Source organism: Equus przewalskii, chromosome 4 (assembly GCF_037783145.1).
Source record: "Equus przewalskii isolate Varuska chromosome 4, EquPr2, whole genome shotgun sequence".
Lineage (NCBI taxonomy): Eukaryota > Metazoa > Chordata > Mammalia > Perissodactyla > Equidae > Equus > Equus przewalskii.
The window spans coordinates 85,950,502-85,958,075 of NC_091834.1; positions in this window are offsets into that span (position 1 = coordinate 85,950,502).

The window sequence follows — 7,574 nt, forward strand, 5'->3', positions numbered from 1 at the left end:
ACTCTGTTTTCCCACGGGTTATGGCAGGATCTTTCTCACAGGATCCTTCTCCCCAGCAAGCAAGAATCACACACAGTATTTACTCACACCCGGGAAGTACTCTATGCTGCAGAATATTCCGTGAGGAGGATGTCGGGGTGTCTCATTCTCCCCATTCTTAAGCCTTCCAGTGTCTCTGATATTAAATTATTCATTCAGTGGCATTCGTTGGTTCACTCATTGGTTTATTGGGTGTGTGGGGGCGGGTGACCTGGCGCTCTTTCAGGTCCTGGGAGTATAGTCATCAACAAGGCTACGTCCCTGCCTTCAGGGAGCTCCCCCTTGAGTGGACAGAGCCGCCAAATGCAGAAAGAGTGGAGGATGGGGGAGGAAATGAGGTTTGTCTTCTGGCCCCTCCAATGTCACCAGCCCCTCCTCTGGTGGTCCTCAGCTGGTCAGTGTCCCGCTTGGCCCTTTTCTTGTCTAAGTTTCAAGACATGCCTGTTCTGTGTCCATTTCCTGAGTGTTCCACTGGTTGACAGGAGCTCGTTGAATGAGTTACAGTGTTAAAGACTCCTAATGACTCAGCAGATAACATCTTCCAGGTGACGTTTGTCCTCTGGAACCGCAAATAGCTTAACACTACATAATAAGTAAAACAGGACGGTGGGGCAGCCAGGCACGGCCATTGGAGAAGGGAATGTGGAAATTTGGATTCATGGTGTGTCAGTCCCCACCTTGTAGTTGGCCATGCTTTCTGCTTAGAAGGCCAGCTCCTCCTCATTCATGCACTGGTATCCTTTTTCTAGGATTTTGGAGGAAATCTCCAGAGGAATGGGTTCCACTCCCCTCTCATTGGTTTTCAGATTCCTGATAGTCACACAGATGCCCTGACGCCCCGTTGACCCTCACCCTCCCCAGCTGAGGTCAGGGTGGTGTCTCCTTCCAGCCCTGGTGGAGGTGGACAACAGCCGAGCCCTTTTCTTTATCTTGTGAAGGTTCTTTCTTTTATTTTTTTGGTGAGGAAGATTGTCCCTGAGCTAACTTCTGTGCCAGTCTTCCTCTTTTTGGTATGTGGGATGCTGCCACAGCATGGCTGATGAGTGATGTGTAGGTCTGTGCCCAGAATCCGAACCCGCAAACAAACCCCAGGCTGCCAAAGCAAAGCATGCAAACTTAACCACTACGCCACCAGGCTGGCCCCTGAAGCTTCTTTGTAAGTCTCTCTTTCAGCTTTCTTCCTCAAGTTCAAAGAAAATCCCGTTCCTTTGGCCTTTCCTCAAGCAACTTGCTCTTTAATCCCTAATCATTTTTGAAATTTCTATCCTCTAAATCTTTTCCAGTTCTTGCTTTTCAAGTGAAACCTTAAATTGGACACACTGGGAGTTAATGGGATGATTGCTTTGTCGTTCCCATGTGTTTTTTAATATTTCAACATAGTAATGATAAGAAATAAATGTTTTCTTTCTTTTTTGTGTGTCAGGCTCTGTTTTCGGGGCTTCTGTTATGTATCTTAATTTAATCTTCGTAACAACAAGCCTATCAGGAAGGCATTATTATCCATTTTGCAGGTGAGAAAAATTAGGCTCAGAGAAGTTAAGTAATTTGTCCTAAGTCACATGCTAGTTAACGTAAGAACCAAGTAGGGGTCGGCGGGTGGGGGGTAGGGGGAAGGGTTGCTACAGAGCACTAAACTGACTTCTGTAAATATGCAAATTTGTTTGAGCCTAATTTTTTAAATATTAATAATCCACGCAAATATTTCTTGCACTGTGCTTTACACAGAACCCACATTTGTTTTAATGTAAGAATGTAACTTTTATTTCTATGAAGCTGGGGATAAGTTGATGCTCTGGGGAGACATGCCGTGTCTACACTGTGACCTCAGGTCCCCTGGGCACACCCCGCACACCCCTGGGCTTCAGACATCCAAGGGGGACAATTTCTGTTCTGTGAGTCATGAGATCTGTCTGTCCATCGTCACCACGTAGCTGTGGGCTTTGTGTGCATCTTTTCTTTCCTGGAGCACGAGTTCTCATCTTCTAAGATGCGAATGATTTGTTTCTTGGAGTTGTTTTGAAAATAACATGAAATAATAGACATGAAAGGGTCTTCGAAGTGCAAACACATGAGATTTTTGATTCACAGGTGCGTCTGACATCAGGAGGCCATTTGACCCACACTGAGCTTCTGATTTACTATGGCCCCAGATTTATTTTACTGCATTTGCACACATTTATTTTACATAGAGTTTCTCTAGCTCAACCTCGATTTCCCAGGGTCCTATTGAAGCCTGTGTTTCCCTGACTTGATCTCTCTGCCTGATTAATAGAATTTCCCTTCAAGTGAGGAAGCGGGCGTGAGTGACTAAGGGCAAGGGGATGTCCCCACCCATGACAGCAGACACGCGCTGGGGCCGTGGCAGCCCTAAAGTTGGAACTTTCACAGAACCCTCACCCTCCCTGAGCATCGGCATCTTTCAAGTACCCAAATGAAGGGTGCGATGCAGGGATGCTGCTTATAGAAACAAGAGCTAGTTCCCAGTTGATGCAACAGTCAGTGGGAATTGATGCTGTGCCTGCCCTGAGCCAGGGACTGTCCCAGGGCTTGAGAGATGTCAGTGAGCCCAGCAGACAGATTCTTGCCCTTGGGAGCTTAGACTCCAGTGCATATGTATGCTAGATGTAAACTTGAGTAAAGTATGAATAAGCAAATTATGGAGTCTATTAGAAGGAAAGAAATGGTTTGGAAAAAGGAGTGAGTTGAGCCACGTGAGGGGCATGAGAAGTGGCGGGTGGTGTTGGGTGCCAGGAGTAAATGGGTGCTCAGAGGAGAGCCTTGCTGAGAAGGTGAGATTTGCACAGACTCCTCAGGTCTCCATCGGGAGTCAGTCAGATGGATGTCTCAGGGAAGGGTGTCCGGCAGAGGGACCAGACAGAGCAAAGGCAGTAAGGCAGGATTGTGCCGGCATGTCTGAGGAATATCACAGCAGCCAGTGTGGCTGAAGTGGACACGAGGAGATGAATAACAGGAGAAAAGATCAAAGAGGAAGAGGGTGGAGGGCAAGATCTATCTAGAGCCTCCTTAGAGGCTTCTCCTCTAAGTGAAATGGGGGCCTTTTCAGGATTTTAGGTAAAGAAATGACATAATGTGACATCCTTCAAAGCTTAGCCACCCCCCAAATTCCACGTAAGTTCCACACTGAGGCTCTCAGTTCTGTGAGCCAGGGCCGGGAGTCAGTTCTCCTAGAACCACCTTGTCGAGAATGGGAGAGGTGGGTCCTGAAAGAAGTCGGATGAGCATGGGACCATGCCACTAGAAGGGAGAATGGACCCTTGGAAGACAGGAACAGTGGAACAGTGGCTGTCCACCACCATCCTCAACCAGCTGGCGGTGGAAATAGGACCTGGACATAAATAACATGCCAATAAAAAGCTCTGGGAGCTCAGAGAAGGGTGGGATTAATAAAAATTCTGAGGATTCAAGTGAAATCTGGGACTGAGATAATAGGATTTAGACAGGTAGATATGAGAGAAGGGGCATCCCACATGTGGGAGGTAACTCTGAAATGTGTGTGGGGTAGAAAAAGAGAGTAATAAGCAATGGTAACTAGTTCAGCTTCACTGGATTGTGGGATGTGTGAGGGGAAGGGTGGAAAGGTTGAGTTCCACTCATAAGGTCCTCCACTGCCATTTTGGATGCTATGAGGAAATAAATAGAGCAATGTTTTTCTATGTTTAACGGATCAGGATATAAACTTGTTAGAATTCTGGAAAAGCATCACTTGGTAGGGAATGAGAGAGTTTAAGATAACTAAATTCAGAGAGGTGGGTGGAGTTAAGGATCTAGTTTGGAAAATAATTGCATTGTTATTGGGCTTCATGTATGTAAGTTGTCTCAAGAAACAAGACCATATGGCCAAAAATATGGAGAAAAAACAGATCATAGAAATAAACCCATAGAAGATAGAGATCTTAGAATGAGCAGAAATGGATTTTAAAACAAAATTTGCATATTCAGGAAGTTCTGTGAGAAGATGGAGAATTTCAACAGAGAACTGGAATCTATAAACAAAAAAGAAGAAAATTCTAGAACTGAAAAATGTAACACAAAATGGGCCTAACGGTAGGTTTGACACAGCTGAAGAGAATAGTGGTCTGGAGGATAGGATAAAATATCCAGACTAAAGAAAAAAATACGAAATTCAGACAAGAGTACAAGAGGTAGAAAGGACATGATGAAAAGGTCTGACATGTAGGCAATGGGAATCCCAGAAAGAGAGGAGAGAGACCGTGGGGCAGAAACAATAACTGAGGAACTAATAACCAAGAATTTTACAAAGGAGTTGAAAGACATCACGCTTTGTGTTCAAGAAACACCATGAACCTTAGGCAGGATAAACATAAAGAAAACCGTATATCTAGGCTCATCATAGTCAAATGGCCAGAAACAAAAGACAAAGAGAAAAAGTCTTAAAAGCAGCCAAATGGGGGAAAATATATTATTTTCAAACCAACAGCAATAAAATCAACAGCTGGCTTCTCAGCAGAAATGATGGTAGCCAGAAGACATGTAATAATACCTTCAAAAAGCTAAAAGAAAATATTGCTAATCTAGAATTCTAGACCCAGTGAAGATATCCTTCAAAAGTAAAGATGAAATAAAGCATTTTTGGGCAAATAAAAACAGAATTCTTCACCAGCAGACCTATCTAATTCTTCAGACAGAAGGAAAAGCATCACAGATGGAAGCACAAGGATGCAGGAAGAAATGAAGAGTGAGGGTGACTATGTGGGTAAACCTCCACGAATATTGATTGTATAAAACAATAACAAGTGTTACTTTTTATTAAGTCTGTATTATGTTCCAGGCAATGCGCATCGTTATTTTATTTATTCTTCACAACAATCCGGAGTTTGGTATCATTATTAGTCCCATTTGGAATACAAGGAAACTGAGGCTTAGAGAGTAGACGTAGCTTGACTGAGGTCACCTAAGGAGTGAACTTGAGTCGGTCTTACTGCCAAGTCTGTGTTTCTCTTACTAGGTAGTCGTGCTTTTCTCAAGCGTCAGAGGCTAGTCTCCTTAAGTTCCAGGCAGAACTGGTGAGGTGGGGATCCATCTGGGTCAGCTGGGGTGGCTGTCATTTCCATGTGCTTCCCACTCACGGTGGAAGAGTAACCCAAAGTAGCTGTGGATGTGGGCACAGCGGCTGGTTGGAGTTGGACTGCTTCCTCAGTCTGTGCGGCTGGTGAGTTCCTTCTTCAAATAGCTTCTGTTCTCTCCACCTACTGAATCACTAGCCATCCTGCAAGATCCGGAAAAAACCTTTCCCTGGCCATGATGTCTTTCTTGACATTTCCATTTATTCTAATCACTTCCCTTTTTTCTTTTTTTAAAGATTTTATTTTTTTCCTTTTTCTCCCCAAAGCCCCCCAGTACATAGTTGTATAGTCTTCGTTGTGAGTTCTTCTAGTTGTGGCATGTGGGACGCTGCCTCAGTGTGGTTTGATGAGCAGTGCCATGTCTGTGCCCAAGATTCGAACCAACGAAACACTGGGCCGCCTGCAGCGGAGCGCGTAAACTTAACCACTTGGCCATGGGGCCAGCCCCCTGATCACTTCCCTTTTAACTTACCTGCAAATGTAGACATCAGTACATTATTGAAGAGTTCTCAGTTGTTTTTTATGTGATGGCTCCTCTTCCTTGTCATTAGATTGTAAGATCTTGGAGAGCAGAGGCCATAACTTGTTTGATATTTTACCTACTAATGTGCTTGGTATGGCACCTGGCACTCACAGGGTGCTCAGGTGGTACAGACTCATTGATTCGTTAATTACTGTTCATGGTATCTGCCACTGGCAGTCAAAAGCCAGTGTTTCGGCCATGAGTACTGTGTGAACAATGTAGAGCATTTCAAGTTGCCCTGAATTTAGCAGAGTCATAGAACTCAGTGGGGTCCAATCATGGCTATATTTACACAGCGTCAAGACCTCTGGCTTGAAGTGTGAGCAATAAAGTCTACTGAGTTGTATTTGGATTATCAACCAACCAAATTCCCATGCACCACCAAGAGCTGTGGTTGAATGGAGTTTGACTTTCCCATAGGATCTTCTGTCAAACTGATTTGTGAGCGGCATCACAGACAAACCACACCAGATGCCTCCCTGAGCCCCATCACTCTGGGCCCCACCTCAGAGCTCTGTGCCCTCCCTGTTGATTTACCACGGATTTTTAATCTGTTTTGCTCAGTGCTGGTATTCATGGAAGTCTAGACATATCTGTGGGTAGAGAGGACACCCACAAGGGTACCCATGGTGAATATTAATGAGTGTTCCATAATAAGACCAGGACACCTGTGTGCCAGTGGGAGAGCAGAGGCAGAGAACAACTGTTTGAGGAAGATAAAAGAATAAATGGCATTCCTGGATGGGTGAGATCCAGGGAAGCGGTCTGCGTGGATCTAAAATGACTCAAGTAGATATTGGATCTTTCTCACCTCCGCAGAGGCCAAGAGGAAAGTGATGTGGTAAAGTGACCAGATGAAGAGTCAATTCTGGAATTTATTGAGGACCTCATCACGCTCGGCTTTGCACTGAGAGGCGGCCATGAGGGAGAGGAATATCTCCCACGTTGGCCTCAGATGAGGGTGAAGCAAGACAAGGCAAAGCAGAAGTGTTTCTGGGAGCAAGATGTAACACGTGGTGGTCCACACACTTTGTTCCCCCTGTGCTTCTCTTTTGTCTTTCATACAAACTGACCTTAATTGCAGAGGTGGAGGTTTTCAACCTTTCCCTCTACGAATAGCCAAGCACGACAATGGGTTGCATTTCACTGAATCGGATTAAGGACCAATCCTACACACATACACATATGTATACACACATGCACACAGACATTCATGCTTTCAGTTGAAATCTGTTAAAACTGGTTGATCTAAGAAATTTTTTAAAATTATAAAACATTGATGAAAGTCTTGCTGGGATTTTGCTAGGAGTTGTGTTAAACCTGCTGTCAGTTGGGAGAGAGTTGACGTCTTGACGATGTTGAGTCTTCCAGTCGGTGAACACAGTCTGTCTCTCCACTTAATTAGATCTTCTTTGATTTCTTTTACTAGTGTTCTGTAGTTTTCAGCATACTAGTTCTGTATGTTTTAACAAAGATTTATACCTAAGTATTTCATTTCTTTTTGAGTGATTGTAAATGGCATTGTAACTTTAACTTGGGTTTCCATGTGTTCCCTGCTCGTGTATAGAAATGCAACTGATTTCTCATATGTTGATCTTGTATCCTCTGACCTTGTTGAACTCACCCATTCGTTCTAGGAGGATTTTTTTTCTTTGTGTAGATTCTGCCCAGATGATCGTGTTATCTGCAAACAGGGACAGATTAATTTCTTTCTTTCTGATCTGTATGCCTTTTACGTTCTTTTCTTGCCTTTGTGTGCTGGCTAAAACTTCCAGTATTATGTGGAGTAACAGTGGGGAGAGGGGACAGCCTTGCTTTGTTCCTGATCTCAGGGCGAAAGTATTCAATCTTTTACTATTAAGTATGATGTTACTTGTATCTTTTTTGTAGATGTCACTTATTAAATT